Below are 23,291 nucleotides of genomic sequence, written 5' to 3'. Positions count from 1 at the left end.
AAACAGTGTAGCGAAATTCAGCATTCATCCGAGTATAGTAGCATAGCTTATACTTTTCTCATATACTGATATTATTCCATCACAAATATTTTGATTCTGTACGTAAATATAAGAAAGTGCACATGCATTTCCCTGATCAGGTCCTGGAGAAAGTATCATCACTATACTAATCAAATGAATTCCGATTACCGAACAATTGATACGGATAGTGAAGTTTTTGTTCTAGGACTGGCTCTTGTGTTGCTTGCAAGGATGGACTCATGTAGTACTGAGAATTGGACCAAAGTATTTCTTGAGTCAAGGAATCATCACCAGGCAATTGTGGCAATACATAGTTACCAGAATAGTGTATCTGTTCATTGGTGTTCAAATGGTTTTCAGTGGATAAATCTGAACGAGCAATGCATCCAATCAGATCACTTTCTACCGGTAGCTGAATACTCGATTCCATGTTGTTGTTTTATAAAGATGGATCGAACTCCCTACGCAATTCTGGGACTTGGAAGCCGTTTGTTGATTATTCGAGAAGTTTGCATAAAAAAGTACAAGAACGATATGAGAGTCCTGGGACACAGTTAAAGAGCGATTGGACTCAGCAGAGGCATATGAATGCCTAATCGAATCACATGATAAAATCTTTGAGAGGACACTATCGGTCGGCAGTCTTAAGGACTTATCTCTTATGTTTTTTGCGGAAACCACCGCCGACCGGAACATTGCGAAGTGACCCTCCTTTAGTCCAATATCTTCGACAGCCTTTGCAAAAGTACCTGGGTTTTGTTAAGCTGTAATTGTTGTAATAACAAGATTTGGTATTGGAAGAACCACATCTTGGACAATTTGGTGATTCCATTTTAGGCTTCCACCCTCGCTCCATCAATGAAAGCTTGAAGAAAAGCAAACAATGTGAATAGAGTTATAAGGGGCAAATAATGGGGCATTGGGAACGTGCATGAGATTGGGGCCGTTCAGGGCGACGGCTTGTGTGGAGTTTGTCCCGTAGGCTAATCCATTGTGTCGCTGTAATGAATGAGGCTTAGGAAGCAAATGCCTCGGGAGGCACACTCTTGGTTTTCTTTCACGAGCCGACAACCTAGATATCAAAATTAATATTCTTTTATCTCCTTCGGATCTTTAAGCCTCTTAGTGTTATATCTCTCACAGATCCACATAATCTTTTTATGTTATCTTCGATACATTTATATAATAACTTAAAGTTAAATTTATTATCAAATTGTCGTATACTCCCATTCTATCAAATTATAATAACATATCACAATTTTACGTTCATATGAAAAGAATGAACCACCTACTATTGTCGCAATCGAAATGTTATCATCAATAAACCTATCGTATGAGTGCATATGTATATTGATTTTGAAATTCAAAGAGATTGAATATGTTCGAATAAAAACAGATACACATGGTGGGTGTGTTTCTTAAAGGAAGAATGTCTCTTTAGTTTGTTAGTGATTGTAACTTTGAGAGAGGATTTGTGGGATCATACTTTTTTTCTCTTGAAAATGATTGTCATTAATATTCAAAAGCATTTTAAGAATAGAACTCACATTACAGTTAGCTTAACAAGTAGCTAATCGATTCCTTTTCATATAATTTCCAGCTATTTTTATCCTTGTAAAAAATCGTATGTTTGTAATATTAACTACTATTATCAGATTTAATGATAAAGTACCATAGATGGTACTCAGACTACAAGGTGTTGCTTTCTTGAGTGCATCGACTATTAAAAGTTACAAAATGGTAATTTGACTATTCATATGTTCAAAACTCGTCCTTTTTTGTTAGAAAATTACGGTCATCTGAGTTGAACGTTAATATGATGACTAAAATATGATAGTCGTTTGAGATTCTGGGATTACATTTTATCATATCACATTCAACAGGGCAACATTTTGAAACTTTTAATAGTCGAGAGACTCAAGAAAGCAATGTATTATAGTCGAGGAACTGTTTTGTAACTTTTAATAGTCAGATGACTCAACAAAGTATCATCCTACAATCAGGGGACCATTTATATATCTTACCCTAGATTTAAAAGGTACAAAGTAGGAGTTTGTTTAATAAAATGAAATATTAAAACTTTTAAAGAAATTTAAGATTCAAATATCAGTGTTGCAAATATAATAAATTGGATTGAAATAACTGAATTTTATAATCAACTTTTACCTTATTTGATTAAGATTAATTGATCAATAAATTTTATATGGTTGATTAAAAAAATAAAAGTTCAACTAATAACAGGAAAAATAACAAAAAGATTTATGTTATTGATTTTATCAAGTCTTAAATTGGTACTTTATTTAAACCCTAAACACTCCCTTTTGGCCAAAACAAAAAGGCTGTTATAGTTGTTTAAAAATTATTTTTTAATTAAAATTAAATAAATCTTAGGCTTATATCTATTATCAATTGTCTCAATTATTATTGTAATTTTTTCCCAAATTTGGAATTATGGATTTTGTAACTTGATGGAAAACACAGAGAATGAAATGGAAGGAACTGTAAGTAATAAAATAATATAAATACAAGTATAACAAAAATCATTCATCATACAAAATTACAAAAAATATTAAATATTATATTTTCTTTCCCATCTATGCTCAGAATTTAATTCATTAATTAAAACTTAATTATATTAAATGATCACTATGTATATAAATAAATTTAGAAATGTATCAAATAATTTAAGTTTAATCGGATAAGAATTGGGTCTAAACAATTATAAAAAGAACTATGGATGAAAAAGATGATTGAATCTCATTAAATTTTTCTTCGGGCAGAATAGTGATGTTATCCCCCATCTCCTTTCATCATCTATCTCTCTCTCTCTCTTTTCCAAAACATATAACTTCATTGTAAAAAAGGAGCAATCTTTCTAAGCTTTAGACAACATTCACAAATGGAGAGTAAAAATTGTTACCAGCATCTCAAAAACTCTAAACAAAAGTTCATCGCTTTCACGTAGGCTACGTAGGAGGTTTTAAGATAATACCTTACGAGCTTTAGCGAGTTTATTCTCAAGAGCAGCCTTTGCACGGGACTGCCGGCTCCTCATGATACCAAATTACTGCTTGGCATTTACATAAATTAGTCCATTCTCTGATGCCAAGTTCAGTGGCAGCATAACACGCCCCTATTTCATATGGAACACATAAAATCAGGATAAGCTATCCATCCCAAGCACAGAAGAAGATACAATAACTTCATAATCAGTATGTAAATAACTCGACAGACATAAATCGAAACTGAAATAATGAAAGACAAACCGGACCGGAGGTCCGTAGGTCGAGAAAATTCCATAGCATTGATCCATGTAAGGGTATTTTGCACAGACCTATGGTTGGATTAAACAAGGATGAAACGTGTTAGAAAAGATAAATGATTAAATTTGTCGACACCATTTTTTGTCCGGACGGAAAAAGACCGATACCGACTCGGGGATTTTTCTCTTCTGAAAAGAATTTCAAAATGTGAGGAGTTGCCACCAATAATTTAAGATACGATTGGGACACCATAAAAACCAGGTGATTTTAACAAAACATTTTATTTTTATCAAAATACCAAGTTTTAAGATCTGCGAAAATCAAATAATTGGGTTCGGGAGTCAGTTACGCGTGGGGAAGGATTAGCACCCCCACAAGCGCCCAAAAATTGGTACCTAGTTGATTACCTATATTTAGGATCGGAAATTTTGAGTTCGATCTTTATTTAATTTGAAATCACTACGAATGCAAAGTTTGAAAAGGATATTCGTTTATTAAGGCCGATAGCAATCGCTCCCTAGCATAAACGCGGGAGATCAGCTATTGTGCTTGATAACCGAATATTGCCTCGATTTTAGAAAATCATGATGCGGTTTTTGAGAAGGATGTCGACCTATTTCGGGAATCACTAGTAGTCACCCCTGAGAATACTTGTGGGAGCTTTATCATTAATTCTCTAATAAGTGAACATTGCCTTAAGTTAAAAAAAAAGAATGCAATCAAACAAATTTTACTAATCCTAATTAAACTATGGATAGATTAAGACTTTTTTCTAGCTTAAAGTGTTGAATTATGAAAATTAAGGAACCTAGAGAATTAAACCTAAATGTAGGCTCTAATATTTACCCTATTCAAGTTTTACATCAGTTATTGAATCGAAAAACTGAGATGGTCCCTCGAGCATTTAAGCGAGGGCATTATTCCCTAAATTCAAGAGTCTAAATCAAAATCTAGCTAAAAACGGAGGTTCTATTTAATCTATTTGATTATATCAATCTTAAAGGTCTAATTAAGGTTCGAGGACTAAAAGGTCAAAGGACTAAAAAGAATTGGGTTCTAAAAGACTAGAAGTTTAAGGACCTAAATCATTAATTTCTAAAGTTCAGGACTAATTAACAACCAAAAGTCTAAATATTATCTAAATTAACCTATTAAAAAAGAACTAAGCCTAAAGTATATTTTAGAAAATATTAACTATTAATAAATTTTAAAAAGTCGAGCAATCAATTCGAGTGATCGGGCATCTTATGCAAAAACTCGACTCGAATTACTCCCTAATTAAACTAGAGTGTCATCCTAATTTTGAAGTCATATTCGATTTACAAATCCAATCTACGAACAAATTACATAAAAACTAACTAAATAAAACTAGAATACCAAATTTAAAGTAGACAATAAACATGTAAAAATAAATAAAAAAAACGAAGTATATGGATTAAATCGTAATATATTAAAAATACAAAGCCAAAATTAAAGCATAAATCAAAAGGACCACAATGCATAAATATCAAATCATTGAGCAAAAAAATAAATAAATTAGGCATATATTAGGGGCTAAATTAAAACAAATCAAAACTTGAAGGCCAAATCAAAACAAAATAAAAATAATCAGATTAGGGACTAAAATACAAAAACACCAAAAATTAAAGGGACCTAAAGGCAATTATTCATTTTATTTAAGCCAAAAATAACATGTTTAAATAAAGGTAAAATTACAAAATCAATCCACATGCATTTAAAAAAATTTAAAAGGTCACTACATATGACTAAAGTGTAAAAACATGCTAAAAGTAGAGAGACTAAAAAGAGATTAATCAAAAAATTATAAAGCATAAACAAAAATGGTAAATTATGAAAATAATCCCATCAAGTGACCATTTTACAAAAACACAGTAAAAGTCGAGGACTAGAAAGATATTTCCCCCGAAATTTTTCTATAAAAGCAAACTTATTTTTTTTTATAATTTTCATTTTTTATTTTTTTTAAAAAAAATAGAGAGAGAGGCTCCCCCTATCTCTAGAAATCCGGCCAACGTCGGCTGCCACATTGTTGCGGTGATCGCCATGGCCACCAAAATTTATCGAAAGACTCGTCTCGGACTCCTCATCACAGATATGGGCTCGGTTTCACACGAAACAACCTCCATCGCAACGAAAATGGCTAAGACCCTTCGGCTTTCTTGGGCTCCGGCGACTCCGATGGAATTTCCTATGAATGAGGTGAACTGATCTAACCCTTTTCTTATTTCCTTTATTTTTTCCTACTGTAAAAATTTGGTTGTGTTGATTTTTCGACAAAAAACGTTTCTTTTTCGTTTTTGGTTGTGTTCTGAAACTATGACCTCTTTTTTTTAAAAAAACTAAAAGAGGTTTTGTGTTGTTTATTTTCGAAAACAAAAAGCCTTTTTTTCTTTTGTGTTACTGTTCAAAACCGAAAAAAGGTTCCCTTTCTTTTGTGTTTATTCGAAACTTGAGAAAACCGAAAGAAGTAATATAACTTGAAAGAAAAAAATAAAAAAACTATTCAAATATAGAAAAGAACATAAGAATAAATGACCTTGAACTTTGCTGTTATTGCTGAAAAAAATAGTTAAAACTTTTTTTGAATTGCCGAGCCCCCTTTACAGAATTTGATTCGGGTTTTATATACCCATTTTGCAAGAAATACATGATTGAAATTTTGTTTCTTCTCTGTTTTCTGATGCAGGTTGCGTGGAGGGTCACGTGGTGTGCTGGGGCAGCTTTCCTTCGGTTTGGGCAAAGAATGGTGCTATTTGATTGGAGGAGAGGAGCGATTACACTTAGGGTTTAGGGTTAGGATCCGGGTCGGTTTTAATTTTGGGCCCCGGGTCGAGTCTTGGTTTGGGTCGGGTTTAGTTTGGTTTGGGCTTGAGGCACGTTGGTTTTTTTGGTTTGATTTGTAAAATAAAAAAAATGATGCTCATAGCTGTCCCTCTTTGCTCATTGCTATGAAACGGGAATGAAGCAAAGATAAAAGAGAGCCACTTTTGACTCAATCTCTGCTCTTCCAGCTGTGGGTTCTTCTCACCATGATCTTTCTACTGGAAATGTTCGTCACTCGAGTGAGGCACCGCTGATTCGAAATGTCGTGAATCAAGAAAAGAAAATGTTGATCCCTCAAGTGAGGCATTGCTGATTCAAAGTGTTGTGAATCGAGCAAAGGAAATGTTAATCCCTCAAGTGAGGCGTAGTTTGTTTTAAAATAAAAAAATCTCAAGTGAGATAAATCTTATGTTTCAAGTGAAACTATCTCAAGCGAGACGAATCTTGTTTTAAGAAAAACAATCTCAAGTGAGCTAAATATTCTGTTTCAAGTGAAACTATCTCAAGTGAGATAAAATCTTATGTTTCGAGTGAAACTATCTCAAGCGAGATGAATCTTCTGTTTCGAGTGAAACTATCTCAAGTGAGATAAAATCTTCTGTTTCGAGTGAAACTATCTCAAGCTGTTTCGAGTGAAACTATCTCAAGCTGTTTCGAGTGAAACTATCTCAAGCGAGATGAATCTTCTGTTTCGAGTGAAACTATCTCAAGCGAGATAAAATCTTCTGTTTCGAGTGAAACTATCTCAAGCGAGATAAAATCTTCTGTTTCGAGTGAAACTATCTCAAGCGAGATGAATCTTTTATTTCGAGTGAAACTATCTCAAGCGAGATAAAATCTTCTGTTTCGAGTGAAATTATCTCAAGCGAGATAATATCTTCTATTTCGAGTGAAACTATCTCAAGCGAGATAAAATCTAATTTTAAGAAAAACAATCTTGAGTGAAATGAAATGTCTTATTTCGAGTAAAAATTGTCTCAAGCGAGATAAAGTCTGTAAGAAAAACAATATCAAGTGAGATAAAGTTTATGTTTCGAGTGAAACCATCTCAAGCGAGATAAAATTTGTTTTAAGAAAAATAATCTCAAGTGAGATAAAGTTTATGTTTCGAGTGAAACTATCTCAAGCGAGATAAAATTTGTTTTAAGAAAAATAATCTCAAGTGAGATAACTTTATGTTTCGAGTGAAACCATCTCAAGCGAGATAAAATTTGTTTTAAGAAGACTGTGACTCACCGTCTCCGCCTCTTATAGGTTAAACATTGGACATGTTTTACAAGAGTCATAATTTCAATTCTTTTTAGTAGCAATTTTATCAAAGAGATAATTTGATAATTAATGGTTTAGTTTACTCATAAAATTTGAAGTAGATTAATTATAATTGTATAAACTAAAAATTATCAGTATATTATTACCCTTTTTATTACGTCAATATAAAATTCAATTAATAATGACACATCAACAAAATTATCGCAACAAGTGTAAAAGTAGATGCATGGAAGATTCAAGTGTTACGGAGTTTTAGCATGATGATAAGATTCTAAATATCTATTTAAGTTTAATATAAGGTAACTGAATTTTAATTTGATAATGAATTAGATAATTTCTATATATTATAAATTTTTTATATAAATCAACCTAAGTTTATCTCAGTCCAAGCTCATTTATATTTAGGGTAAACTACATTAGATATCACAAAACTTTAGACATTGTATTCTTTATAATGCTGAACTTTCAGTGTTGTCAATTATAACACTAAACTTTGATTTCATTTCAATGATATCATTAAACCTTAAAATCATTATTAGTTCAATGATATGACTAACTGTCAACATAGACACATCACCAAAACAACTTTATTTTGATATGGTTGTTAATGATTTAATAGTTCGATAGTACAATTGAAACAAAAATCAAAGTTCAGTTCTATAATTGAACAAATTGAAAGTTTAGTGGTATAAATGATACAACGCCTAAAGTTTGATGATATCTAATGTAGTTTACCCTTATATTTATAATACATCTGTCAAAATTCCTCCATATATCATCTTCATATCACGAAACCTTTGGTCAACCCTTCCACGGTCAAGATCTAGAAAAACACCCCAAGAAAAAAAAATCTCCATCACTTCTTGGAAAGCTACAAATTCTTTAATAATCTCTGATGTGCCCACGTGATTTACCAAAGTTAAATCTATCCTAGTTAATCATATCTACTTTGTCTACTAACCTACAAATATTCATAATGATCATATGATGGACATCAACTCTAAGGGTCATTATATAACATCTCGACCAAGATCGAGAGAAATAATGGAACCACACACTCTCATTCATCTTTATTCTACCTCCATGTGAAAATAAAATATTTTGACATTGGCCAACGACCATCTAACCACCTGTTAAAGCTCTCAACCCTAAATAAAAGGGGTGAACCACTTATAATCATTGTGACCCATTGATTCCCATCAATAATTGACGTAGTGAGCATAAAACACTTCATAACAGAAAAGAATCAATCGAAATGCACCACAAAGTAAAAAAAAAAACAATATCACCCATTATTTCTTCTTAAAATCCATGTAACATACTTCATCGTTTCTTGCCAATGAATATAAAAGGGTTGTATATTGTGCATTTCATTCCAAGATCCCTTGTCAAACAAAGGGGACGATGTGATGCACTCGTCTCACTCTTTCTACAAGCGTTAGAAAGCAGGCATAATATCATCGACCTTGAGATTTATTTTGTCAGTCAAGAAGTGGAGAAGATGTTATCGCAGATACTCACCGTGACAATGTCGAAAATTACATCAAGAAAGGGTCAGCAGAGTCGGTGAGAGAACTCTCGAGACACATAAGAAGTCCCACCTAATAATGGAAGAGAAAGAATTTTGAGTTTTTCTTCTTTAGCCACCTTACCAACAAAAAATGACTAAGCCTCTAACATTGATGAATTTGAAAATAATGGGTATGTAAAAAAAAAATTCTTAACACATTAAACTAAATTTAGTCATTTTTATAAATAATGAGGATGCACTTGGCCCTATGGGGACTTAGTGCATCTGCCCTTGGCTATTGAAGTAAATTTAAGAAAATAAGTAAGCTACATATTGGTTCCATTAACAATTAGTGCGGTGAGCATGGAACACCTCCTATAAAAAAATTAATCAAAATATGCCTCAAAGGTAAAATATCCAATATCACTCTTATTTTTTTCATAAAGCTTCCTTGATATATTTCATCATTTCTAGCTGATGACTACAAAAAGAGCCTGCAGATTTTGCATGATAAGCGAAGATCTCACATTAAACAATAGGGACGACGCGATGCGTTTGACTTGTTATACAAAAAAAATAATCCAACACAAAATCGAACTTTATAAAAATAAAATAGAAGAAATTAAATTTATTTAAAAATAAAAAAAAATAAATGGGAGAAACAATACTCTAATTTTGATATTGTGATAAAAAAAAACAGCTGAGACATGTCGCTACACAATTTCCTTAACACAGATTTTCGGCCACTCCTTTAGTGCATGGGATCTTTGGTCATTTGTCTCCCGAGATACAACAACTATATGATCAATAAAAAGTTGTACAAACTTTTGAGATCACGAATTATCATTGCCTTCGTATATCATCGGAAAACTAAGGAGAGAAAATATTTTTTCAAGAAAATAGAAGTTCTTGAATTCCGAGATATGAAAAATCTAGTAAGTTTGCTCAGTATTTATAAAGGATTTTCAAGAGAGTTTTACTCTAACTAGATATCTTTTAATATCTAAATTTAAACAAATAATAATATCTTTTAGTTAGAAATATTCAAAAAATATAAACTCCTTTTACTATTCAAACTTAAATAGATATTATTTTGATTGTGAAATATTAAAAAGTATAATATTATCTTTTAATATTCAAAGATAAATAGATAATAAATAATTTTTAATTTGACATATTCCAAAGAATAATTATCCTACTAATATTCAAGTTAAATAATATCTTTTAATTTGCAATAATTAAAAGAATTATGAATTTAATATAAATATTAAATTCATCAATGAAATTCACTCTTTTTTTCCAACAATCCCTCACATGAATGAAATTGATGATTTTATTAAAAAAAACATTTTGAATGATGTAGTGATAAACTCTACAATCGATAATATATTTACTTTATTGGCTAAACAGTAGGCGTGATGTCCTTAAATTGTTCTGTCATTTGTGTAAACGATGACATACTTCACATAACTACCCATATGACAGGAATTTAATTCTCATAGGCATGTCCTTAAAGCCATGGACATCTTCTGGTTTTGCAAGAGTTTGAAAGAACTATGCCCAATAGTTTCCTTGAAGCGGCCCCACTTCACTCTCACATAGGTGGCTTATGTTGCTTGGCTCACCAAAGCACACAATTGTCATTAAAAGCTTTGCTTAGCCTATATCACTTTGATCACTATGTACATTATAGGAACAAACTTGGGATAAGAAACCCCCCATGGTGACCATACACAGTTTATGCAATTAGGTGTTCCCTTTAAAACCTAGATCTTTGAACCTAGATTTGATGACCAAAATTGTATCAACCAATCTCATATCTTTCATGTCAAATCTTGAATTTAACATGTCTTTGGTACGTTTTACCATTTAATCAACATACAAGCATATAATAATTATGAGTGTTTTAATTTGCACATATTTTGTTGATAATTATTTCTCATTTTGTCTTTGGTACGTTTTACCATTTAATCAACATACAAGAATAGAATAATGATGAGTGTTTTAATTTGCACATATTTTGTTGATAATTATTTCTCATTGTTTATTTATGTTATTGATTTTGGTTGTTTTGATTCATTTTTGTGCAGGAGCTTAATTTTCAGAAACATCATTAAAAGGGAAGAGTTCTGCAGTTTTTTTTATTTTATGGAATCATGGACATGACCTGGGGCACGACACGGTCCGACGTGGTAGTTTCTAGAAGGTTCAGTCAGTAGCAGTAACAATTTCTAGATGTCTACTCAACATTCTCTAGAAGGTGGACGGGTAAAGTTATCTTAGAAGGAGTTGTTTTAGGAACTTAAGTTTGCATTCGAAAACATTTTAGGATTTATCTTTTGATTATCTTTAAGATATTTTTGTTTTTAATATTCATGTTAATTTTAGGAAATTCCAAGGCTATAAATACTCTTTAGGGTAAACTTGAGGATGTACTTATTTCTCTTTTGTTATATAAAACTTCTCTTAGAATTTATTTTATTTTATTCATCTTTATATTTTTAGTTTTTTACTTTCTTTTCAAAAAATGCTAACTATGAGAGCCAAACTTTTAATTAGCCAAAGGCTTAGAGATGACTCCATTCCGTTTGTGAGAATTGAAAAAGCACTTAACATCTTCGGATTACATTCTTAATTTTATAAAATCTTGAATTGGAAATTGGCCTTATCTTTAAAAATATTTACACTTTCATTGCAAAATGTCGACGTTGGTTTGAATGTTGTTTGGATTTATAGTTTAGGAGGAAGAGTCAGTTGATCATAATTCAACTTCCTAGGAACAAACTTAATGACGATCTGCTAAGGTGAATTGAGATCGGGTTTGAATCTCATTAAGACATCATAATTCGAACACGGGATTTTCCAACACTTAAAGTTACATTGTTAGTAACGACGATATTCATTCTTAGTTCAAGTAATAACTAAATTCCGGAGATTATCTTGGGAATATTGGTTTACCAGAGAGAAAAGTAAGTTATAAGGGTTGTGCCTTGTAGACTGTAACCGACACATATCCGGAGTAAAATCTCTTTCAATGATCAATTAGAATTGAGGTGAAGTAAAGCTTGAGGCTTTTTTTTACTCATTTGATTTTTTTTACAGATTTACTTTTTACTTTATTTCATTTTTCTTTCTTTCAACTCTTGATTATTTTCTTTCGATTTTAAACCTCCCTTTTTCTTTTCTTTATTTTTTGTTTCAAGATAAAAGTAATTAAATATCATAAGCTCCTTAGTCCCTAAGGATCAACCATTCTTCTATTTACTACATTTTATTTCATATATTTTTTAGAATAAAAAATTTATTTGACAATTACGATGGTTTTCAAATTGGGGCCATTATCGGGGACTTCGACAAAGTTACTAATATAGTTTTGTTTTGATTTATGACCAGTAAGAATCAAGGAGAACTAGTAGACTGTGAACCTATGATCGAAGCGCTAGCTCGTAGAATTCACAGGCAAACACTACGGCAAAAGAGACAAAAGCGACAACAACAAGAACAACACAAACATCAACCAAATCTAGTACATGATGCAACCTTCAATGCTGAAACATACTTAACGTACGAAGATCCAATTTTGATTACTGACCAAACAATATGGGAACTAACTACGGCAGCTTTCGTACAACAACCACTATGCATCACATTTCCATATGGCGAAAAAGCATTCGGACTTAAGACGGGTCTAATTAATCTTCTGTCGACCTTCCATGGTTTGCCAAATGAAAAACCGCACAAACATCTCACAGAATTTTACATGGTTTACTGCTCAAGCATGAAACCACATGGAGTATCTGAGGATCATATTAAACTTCGCGTATTTCCTTTTGCCTTAGCCGATTTGGCTAAGGATTGATTATTTTATTTACTGCATAATTTAGTTACTACATGGACTAATATGACTCTATTGTTTCTTGACAGGTTCTTTTCTGCTACAAAAGAAAGCAGATTAAGGAGAAGTATATTAGGAGTCCAACAGAAAAATAATGAGTCATTATATGACTATTTGGAAAGTTTCAAGAAACTCTGCGCTAGTTGTTTACAACACAGTTTAACTGAACATACTCTTCTCTAGTACATATATGAAGGCCTACTTTATATGGAGATGAAGATGATTGATGAACAATTGGATGAGCTCTTGTCAACATGACTCCCGCTACGACCAGAAATTTGATTTCAATTATGGTCATGAATTCTCTACAGTTTTGCCCATCTAGTGAACCCACTCCACGGGTCTAATTAATCTTCTGTCGACCTTCCATGGTTTGCCAAATGAAAAACCGCACAAACATCTCATAGAATTTTACATGGTTTACTGCTCAAGCATGAAACCACATGGAGTATCTGAGGATCATATTAAACTTCGCGTATTTCCTTTTGCCTTAGCCGATTTGGCTAAGGATTGATTATTTTATTTACTGCATAATTTAGTTACTACATGGACTAATATGACTCTATTGTTTCTTGACAGGTTCTTTTCTGCTACAAAAGAAAGCAGATTAAGGAGAAGTATATTAGGAGTCCAACAGAAAAATAATGAGCCATTATATGACTATTTGGAAAGTTTCAAGAAACTCTGCGCTAGTTGTTTACAACACGGTTTAACTGAACAGAATCTTCTCTAGTACTTCTATGAAGGCCTACTTTATATGGAGATGAAGATGATTGATGAACAATTGGATGAGCTCTTGTCAACATGACTCCCGCTACGACCAGAAATTTGATTTCAATTATGGTCATGAATTCTCTACAGTTTTTCCCATCTAGTGAACCCACTCCATGGGTTCACGAGATAAATACTCCATCCTTAGAACAAAAAATTGATAAATTAACTAATGTGGTTCAATATATTATTGTAGATAAAACAGGACCAACTAGATTATGAAGAATCTGCATGATGTCAAATCATCCCACTGACTATTGTCTGATGCTTCAAGAAGACACTACAACCCACGTGGATGTTGTAGGAAATTTTCCAGGACCTCTCTAGAGACTATATAACCCTTACGCCAACACCTATAATCCGAGGTGGAGAGATCAAATGAATTTCAACTATAGACCGAATTCGAGATTGAATCATGCATATCAACCGAGACCACCTCCACATCAACAATATCAATTGTAAAAATTGTCATTGAAATTGATTGTAGAACGTTTGGCGATATCTCAAGAGAAATTTCAGATTAGGAATAAAGCTCACTTTCAAGAGCTCAAAAAACAAATGAGTCATCTATCACAAGCTTTGAGTCCCAAATGAAACTTCCGTTGTAAATTAAGCCAAATCTGAGGCAAAATGTCAGTTCCATCACCTTTCAAAGTGGCACTATCATCAAAACGGATATCCCATATAAGGTAGGCATAAAGTCCAAAAAGAAAAAAAAAATTAGAAACTCATATAGAACCTCCTAATCCATCACCTTATGTCATTCCACCTCCCTTTCTATCAAGACTAATGAAACACGACAAACAAGACAAGGAGAAAGAGATACTTGACATTTTCTGAAAGGTTGAGATAAACATACCCTCATTGATATTATCAAAAAGTTCCACGGTATGCCATATTTTTTAAGGATCTTTGCACAAATAAAAGAAATCTTATCGGGAATGAAAAGGTAAACTTAGGAGAAAATGTTTCTACTGAATTCAACATAAAATTCCACCTAAGTACATAAATCAAAGTCCCCATTAAACTTCTCATGCTAGATGTTTGTATTTTTGACATATAGACACTTATCATACGCATTTATATCGAAGTCGTTTGTTATCATGACACTATTAAATTTCTCATTCCATTGCTTTGGTGCTTGTTTAAATCCATATAAAGACTTTATCAACCTATAAACTTTCCTTTCTTGACCTAGAACTACATGACCCTCTGGTTGTTCCATGTTTATTTCTTCGCCATGGTCCTCATTAAAGAAAATTATTTCAACATCCATTTGATAAATTCTAGATTTCGTAAAGCGAAAATTGTGAGTATCATTCTTATGGATGTTATTCTTGATAGAAGAGAGTATGTATCAAAGTAGTTAAGGCATTCCTTTTGTTGGTATCCTTTTATTACCAATCTAGCCTTCTACTTATCAATTATTCCATCTACTTTCATTTTTCATTTGAAAATCTATTTAAAATTTAGTGGTTTAATCACCAGAGGAAGATCCAATCATTCTCACTAATAATTTTGCACTTAGAAATCTATTTCGCTCTTAATGACTCCATTCCATAAGGTGTCTTCAATTGATTGTATAGCATCACTATATATTTGAGGTTTAACTCCAACATAAAGGTTAGAAAGTCTGGTCTAAAGGATTTTTTGAACCCTTATTTGTTTACTCATTCTTGGTTGTATTTTAGTTTTAGTCTCTTGTTGATCATCTAGATTATCTTCATTGTTAGTCTCTAAAGTTTGTTTTATTGAACTTTGATCAACCTACTTATATTTATAAGGGAAAATATTTTCAAAGAATGATGTAATTTTTTATTCCATTATTGTGTTCATGTGAATCTCAATATTCTTTGATTCATACACAAGAAATCGATACATAATGTTATGTTATGCATAACCATTAAAAATAAAACCTACAGTTTTAGGATCTATTTTCATTTGCATTGGTAATAGGGTCATTATCTTGGTAAGGCACCCATACATTTTAAATGTTTGTAGGCAGGTTTCTAACCTTTCTATAAATCGTTAGGTTTCTTTTCTTTTCCATTTGGGTATCTTATTTAAAAGGTAATTAGCTGAAAAGAAAATTTCCCCCACATGTTCTGTGATAACTCAGAACTACATAACAATGCATTCGTCATTTCTTTTAGAGTCTCATTTTTCACTCCGTCTACTACATTTGATTGAGGAGAATGTAATGGTGTTACTTCGTGAATAATACCATGTTGTGAACAAAATTCACTGAATGGTTCAACATATTCTCTATAGCTTCATTTTTTCTCTTAAGTAAATATATATAGCAATAATTTGTTCTATCGTCAATGAAGGAATAAAATATTTATTCCTCCTGTTGAGTTAATCGATTGACGGAATTGGCCAAGAGGGGGTGAATTGGAAATTAAAAATTTTGTGGAAGCTTTTGCAGAAAATTGAAAGTAATTGCACAACGATTTAGAGTGGTTCGACTTTCTCAATAAAAGTCTACGTCCACTACCTTAGCTGTCCACACTAAGGATTTTCCAACAAATTCACTAATTTGTTCTTTCTTTTGAGGCCAAAGAGATAACCTTATAACTCCCTCAAGAATATACCCCAATTCTAGAGAACACTCTTTCTCAAAGAGAAGATTACAAATTTGCAAACTTACAAGGAAATCCTCATAAGGTAGATTGTTTGCACAATTCTAGAACAAAGAAAAGAACACTCAAAAATGAATACAATTGAGTACAAGTAGTGTTCTTGAAAGCAGAATGAATATTGAATGAAAAATAGGCTTGAAATGCTCAAACTTGAGGTTTGATGCTTTCTCTTTGATTCTCTCTTGATTCTAGTTGCTTGTTGTTTCTTGTTATTGATCAATGGCTTCTAAGCTTGTTTAAATACACCTTCAAATGATTCTGAACATTGGGGATGATTAGTGGGGTCAATAGAGCCGTTTAAGTGTGAAAACAATTAATTAAAGCAGTTAGGAGCTTCAGTGCATCGATGCATACCCTAGGTGCATCGGTGCATCAGTGTAAAATTCAAATATTTTGACCGTTGGACTCTCAGTGTATCGGTGCACTAAGAGTGCATCGATGCATCAAGCGCATTCGATGTTTCAAAATAGCCAGAGTGCATCGATGCATGGCTGGTGCATCGATGCATCAAATGCATTCGATGTTTTCATAAAATCCTCAGTGCATCGGTGCATGGTATGTGAATCGATGCATGAAATGCATTCGATGTTCAATTTAATTCATGGTGCATCAGTGCATCACTCTGAAAAATTGATTTTAGGCTTGATTTTGGTTCAAAATACTTTGTGAAAATTGTTTCAAAATATATTAAGTATAAAACATAATTTTACACATTTAGTAAGGTTTGAAATTGATCATAAAAGACTTTGAGTAATAATTTGATATTCGATTAATTGAATCGAATATACTTAGAAAATCATTAGTAAAATCTTAAAATTCATTTAAACTAATTTGTTATATTGAAACACAAAAATGTTTTCAACAATCTCCCCCTTTTTGATATAACAAAACATTTGTGTTATTTTAAGATTTTCTAAAAATTTGAAATCAATTTTAAAAAATTACTCCCCCTTACTATAACACTTCTCCCTTTTAAAACATTTTAATACTTAACATTTCTCCCCTTTTTGTTAAATCAAAAAGACTTAAAAATCAATTTAAAAAAGGTTTTGAAAAACATAGCCAATTGATTAAATATATATATATAGCTTAAGCTGCTAAGATCACAATCAAAAGAGATATTAGCCATTAGTTCCATAAACAATATTGATAAGTAAATGTGAAATGGCATAATTGGTCATATATATCTAATGATGCAAAAAAATAAGAAAATTCAACCAAACCAAATATATATAAATTAAGTTCAAAATCCAATCATCGAAACCATAACAAATTCAAACATTAAACAATCCAAAACAAATAACTCCATGAAAAAGAGGGTCGGGAGGAGGAGGATAATGAGCTCGAACTTCAAGAGTGAGCGCGTCCATACGTTCATGCATCTCCTGCTGAAACTCAGTAATCTGAGACTCCATGGAGGCAAACCTCATATTAAATGACTCCAAGAAGGATCAAAAATATTGTGGCATTTGATCTTCTTGTCGTGTCGGTTCTGGTGCAGGCTCATCGTCTGGAACGTGATCGTTAATATCTTGCATAAGTTGATGAAACTCAGGGTCATCGTCAGCAGTCGATGCCGTAGGAGGAGAAGGATCACGAGAAGAGCTAGGAGCAACTTGTGAAGAGCTAGCTCTCGACGTTTGCTTACCGGGTCGAAATACCCAAAGACCGGTTTCCTCATCTTGCTTCCAATCCGCTTTCTTCAAGGAAGTAAGATTGATTTGATTTTGGAGTGGATAGTATTGTCGAGACAGACGTCTAGACCAAGTTTGATAAAGAGGTTACTAAGAAGACATCCATAAATCAATGTTTCAACATGTTTTGAAGGAACAATGTTTATGATGTCCACTAGTTGATTGAATATAATGTGAAGCATATTTATTTTGATTTTATTTTTAATACAATACATCCACCATAAATCCCTAGCACGAAGTGTGGAGTACCTACCTCCGGATGGTCTAAACCACCAAAAGTTCATCAAATGGAGAAAACAATCGTGATGAGATCGTAGAGTACTAACACTGGAGTTTGGAATATAGGGATATTCCACATTTTCACTCTCATTATATAAACCACTATCATCTAACCCAAATCGGAAGGCTATAGTCTCGGGGTCAATATTAATATATTGGACTAAAAGATAGGATCTAATGGCTATAGTTCCACATTGAATTTCATTTTGAATACACACCGCATTGGAATAGAAAATGCGGACCAATTGTTGATAGACGATAGGTTTAAGCTGAAACAATTTATCAAACTTCCAAGCTTTAAGAATCGGAAGGTATTCGAAGTCAATATCAACCATGGCTTGAAGCGAAGGAATACGCTCTTCACGGATTCTATAAGTTTGGAAAGAATTTCTGTACCTAGAGTACAATTCGTCTCTACGACGCTCAGGCATGTTAAAGCAATATCCTAATAGGCTATTAGGAGGTTGAGGAACGGGATTAGGAGGTTGGTTTGAACGAGAACGACTCGATGAAGTTCTAGGGCGTTTGGGATTAGACATGGTTTAGGAATCGGAATAAGAAATATAACCTGCAAATTGAAACACATGTATGCAATTTAATCAATCCCAAAACTCAATTGAGTCCGCAATAATTCAAGGTTCTCTAAACCAAATTCTAATGGGCATAGTTTTTGAAAAACTATTTAGAAAACAACGTTTGAAAATTATAATATGTATAGTTTTTCATGAAGACAACATAATTAAATCAAAAACATCAAATTTAAAAACTAAATTCAGATTTTTGATTTTTTTTTAATTTCGAAAATTCAAAAATTTATTGAAAATTTGTGATTTTTTGATGAAATTGGTTGTAAAATATAGTTTATAATCATCAAACAATCAATGCCCGATATAATGTTCATCCTAGAACTAACCTAAACTAGTCCTAAGATCAAAAATCAATGAAATAGAGGTTTTTGAAATATTACCTTGAAAATTTCGGATTTATGAGAATGAGATGTTGTTTTGCACGAATTGATGATAGAAGCAGGATAAGGAATTGATAATCTTGAAGATTTCGATCAAAAACCAAGGATTTGGAGTAATTTTAATAGTGAAGAGAGAAAGAGGAGCGGTGACAAAGAGAGTGTTTTAAGAGAGTTTTGAGAAAATGAGGAAGAAATAGGGTTTTTATCCAAAAACCCGATGGATGCATCGATGCATGGCCTTGTGCATCGATGCACATTCAAGGCGTGCATCGGTGCACCTTCATGGTGCACCTTCATGGTGTATCGATGCATATTCAAGGATGCATCGATGCACATTCAAGGATGCATCGATGCACTGTTAGGTGTATCGATGCATGAAGCACAAAAATGTCAAAAATCTGTTTTAAACACTCAAAATGCTAAATTAATTAGCTCTAGTGGTATTAGCAACTCATATAATGAAAATTAATCATGTTCAATCAATCAAATTAATTCTTAAATTTCATTTGAACCTAAAATTAATTTTCACTAAGCAACATAAACTCCCCCTAACTAATAGCAATGAATGCAATAAAAAATTACCATTATAAGCATATTTTTTTTTTATTCTTAAAAGTGCTAAAATTATTTTAAACACTAAGTGAAGATAGGTCAGTTAAACCTAATTCTCTCCTAAGTGTCCAAAAACGTTCCTTGTATAAAGGCTTAGTAAAGATATCCGCTAATTGATGCAAAGTATCAACAAATTCTAGGACTACATCTTCCTTAGCGACATGGTCTCTAATGAAGTGATGCCTAATTTCAATATGCTTAGTTCTAGAGTGTTGGATGGGATTTTTAGTGAGACAAATAGCACTAGTATTGTCACACTTGATAGGAATGGTAACTACTTCAATTCCATAGTCGATAAGTTATTGTTTCATCCATAAAACTTGTGCACAACAACTACCAGCTGAAATGTATTCCGGTTCAGTGGTAGATAATGCTACATAATTTTGTTTCTTTGAAAACCAAGAAATCAGCATATTTCCAAGGAATTTGCAAGTACCGGAGGTGCTTTTCCTATCTAATTTGCATCCTCCATAATCCGCATCAGAGAAGGCATGCAAGCTAAAGCTAGAGTCTCTATGATACTAAAGTCCTAAACTAGGAGTGTCCTTAAGGTATCTAAAGATCCTCTTAACAGTTAGTAAATGTGATTCCTTAGGGCATGATTGAAATCTAGCATATAAACAAACACTAAACATAATGTTCGGTCTACTTGCAGTTAGATAAAGCAAAGAACCAATCATTGACCTATATAATTTAACATCCACACATTTACCTCCTTCATCTATGTCAAGCTTTGTCGATGAGCTCATTGGAGTGTTATGTGGCTGCCCATTTTCCAGTCCAAACTTCTTGAGCATATCTTTAGCGTACTTAGCTTGATTGATGAAGATACCATCTTTTCTTTGCTTGATTTGGAGTTCCAAGAAAAATGAGAGCTCCCCCATCATGCTCATCTCGAATTCACTTTGCATTAGCTTAGAAAATTCTTGGCAAAGAACTTCATTAGTAGAACCAAATATTATATCATCAACATAATTTGAACTACTAATAAATCTTTACCTTTATTCTTTAAAAACAATGTAGTGTCGACCTTCCCTTTGAAAAACATTTTTCAATTAAAAAATTTGACAATCTTTCATACCAAGCTCTAGGAGCTTTTTTAAACCATAAAGTGCTTTTGTCAATTTAAGGACATGATCCGAAAATTTTGAGTCTTCAAAACCTAGAGATTGTTCCACATACACTTCTTCTTTTATAAAACCATTTAAAAATGCACTTTTAACATCCATTTGATATTTAAATTCATGAAAAGATGTAAATGCTAATAACATTCTAATTGCTTCCATCCTAGCTACGGGAGCGTATGTTTCATCATAGTCTATGCCCTTCTTGAGTATACCCTTGAGAACAAGTCTAGCCTTGTTTCTCACTATATTACCATCTCATCAAGCTTATTCTAAACACCCATCTAGTACCATAGTAGATTTATTACTAGGCCTTTCAACTAATGTCGATACTTTACTTCTCTCAAATTGATTTAACTCTTCTAGCATAGCCATAATCCAATGTTCATCATTTAATGCTTCTTTAATATCTTAGGCTCTATGCATGAGATAAATGCAACATAATTACAATATTTCTAAGAGAAGATCGAGTTGTTACCCCTTTGGATGGATCACCTATGATTTCACCATCCTTGACATAGTTGTACTTTCTTGGGTAATACTTCCCTTTCTTCAATGGTTGGATTCTCGAGAGGATCATGAGTTTCCTCATCTTTCGTTTCTTCATTGATGATGATTCTCCAACGTCATGTTTGTATTTATAATACCTACATCATCATTCAAACAAGAATCCTTCATCGGAAGGAGATTATATCGAAAACAACATGTATAGACTCTTCTACAACTAAAGTTCTTTTGTTAAATACTCGATAAGCTTTAGAACTTAAGGAATAACAAAAATTCCTTCATCACTTTTAGCATCAAATTTGCCAAGACTGTCTTTACGTTTTTAAAACAAAATATTTACATCCAAAAGGATGAAATAGCTAATGTTAGGCTTTTTATTTTTGATAATTTTATATGGAATTTTCTTTAAAATAGGCCTAATCATTACTCGATTAATAACATAACAAGCGGTATTTGTGGCTTCCGCTTAAAATATTTTGGTAAATTGTTTTCACAAAGCATGATTCTAGCCATTTCTTCTAAAGTTCAATTTTTCCTCTCAACAACTCCATTTTGTTGAGGGGTTCTAGGTGCTGAAAAATTATGACTAATACCTTTAGAATCACAAAATTCAGTAAATCCAAGATTTTCAAATTCAGTTCCATATCACTCCTAACACTAGTTATAGAGTAACCTTTTTCATTTTGGATTACTTTTGAAAACGTGAATTTTTCTAATGCTTCATCTTTAGTACTTAAAAATAGAACCCAAGTATATCTAGAATAGTCATCTACCAAGACAAATGCATATTGTTTTCCACCAAGCTAGTAGTCTAGTTGGCCCAAAAAGATCTATATGGATCAATTGTAATACTCTACTAGTTGATACATCATTAATGGATTTAAAAGAAATTCGCTTTGTTTTCCTTTAGCACAAACATCACAGATTTTATCATTATCAAATTTTAGTTTAGGCAGCCCTCGATCCAATTCCCTTGAACTAATATTGCAAAACACTCATACTAGCATGTCCTAGTCTATGCCATAACCAACTATCATGTCATCCTTAGCAACTAGGCATAAATTAAACATTTCTATGGAGTCAAAATGCACCATGTATATGTTCCTATTTTATGACCAACAAGCATAATTCGATTAGATGCAATGTCAATGACTTTACAACCATTAGTTTCAAATATGACATTGAATCCCTTATCATAATGACTAATACTCAAGAGATTATGCTTTAATTCATTCACATATACACATTTTTTAATTTGTATGGAAGAGGTATTACCTATTGTACCTATACCATCAATGTGACCTTTTGAATTATCATCAAAAGTCAATTCTCCTCCATTTTGGCGTTAAGCTCTAAACCGGCTTTTGTCTCCGATCATGTCTTGAGCATCCACTATCAAGGTACCATGAATTTGAATTTGTTTCCCGTGCCTTGTAGCAATGCTCATTTTCCTACAAACATAGATTAATTTTTTATTTTGGTACCCAAATTCTTTGGGTCCATATCATTAGTTTCCAAAATCCTAGTCCCCTTAGGTATCCATTTGTGTAGGATATCCTTATCTTTAGTAATGAGCTCTTTAGGAACCCATACTTAAAACGATTTTCCATTAGAGGTTTCTTTGGGGACCTCTATGATTGTAGTTTTAAAACTTTTTCTAACAAAGTTGGATTTTGAATTTTCTCCTTTTCAAAACGTTTTGTTCCAACTTTATCAAAAGAAGCTTTAAGATCATCAATTTTCTTTTAATGATCATCATTGACCTTTGAAAGTAAATTTTGCAAATCCGAATTTTTTTTTTTTCAAACTCTTCTAGTTTGATTTGCAAATCTTTGATTTTACTTTCAAGATCGTTGTTGGTTTGGATAGAGTTTATTTTCATTTTTCAATTTG

General features: G+C 32.5%; 1 pseudogene; it reads right to left on the bottom strand.

The window, feature by feature from the left end:
• Nucleotides 1-136: 136 nt before the first annotated feature.
• On the bottom strand, nt 137-3,076 carry LOC120192848 (annotated as a pseudogene).
• Nucleotides 3,077-23,291: the final 20,215 nt, after the last annotated feature.

Source organism: Hibiscus syriacus, unplaced genomic scaffold, assembly GCF_006381635.1.
Source record: "Hibiscus syriacus cultivar Baekdansim isolate YM2019G1 unplaced genomic scaffold, ASM638163v2 tig00116982_pilon, whole genome shotgun sequence".
Classification (NCBI taxonomy): Eukaryota; Viridiplantae; Streptophyta; class Magnoliopsida; order Malvales; family Malvaceae; genus Hibiscus; species Hibiscus syriacus.
This window is presented reverse-complemented; position numbering and strand designations above follow the sequence as displayed.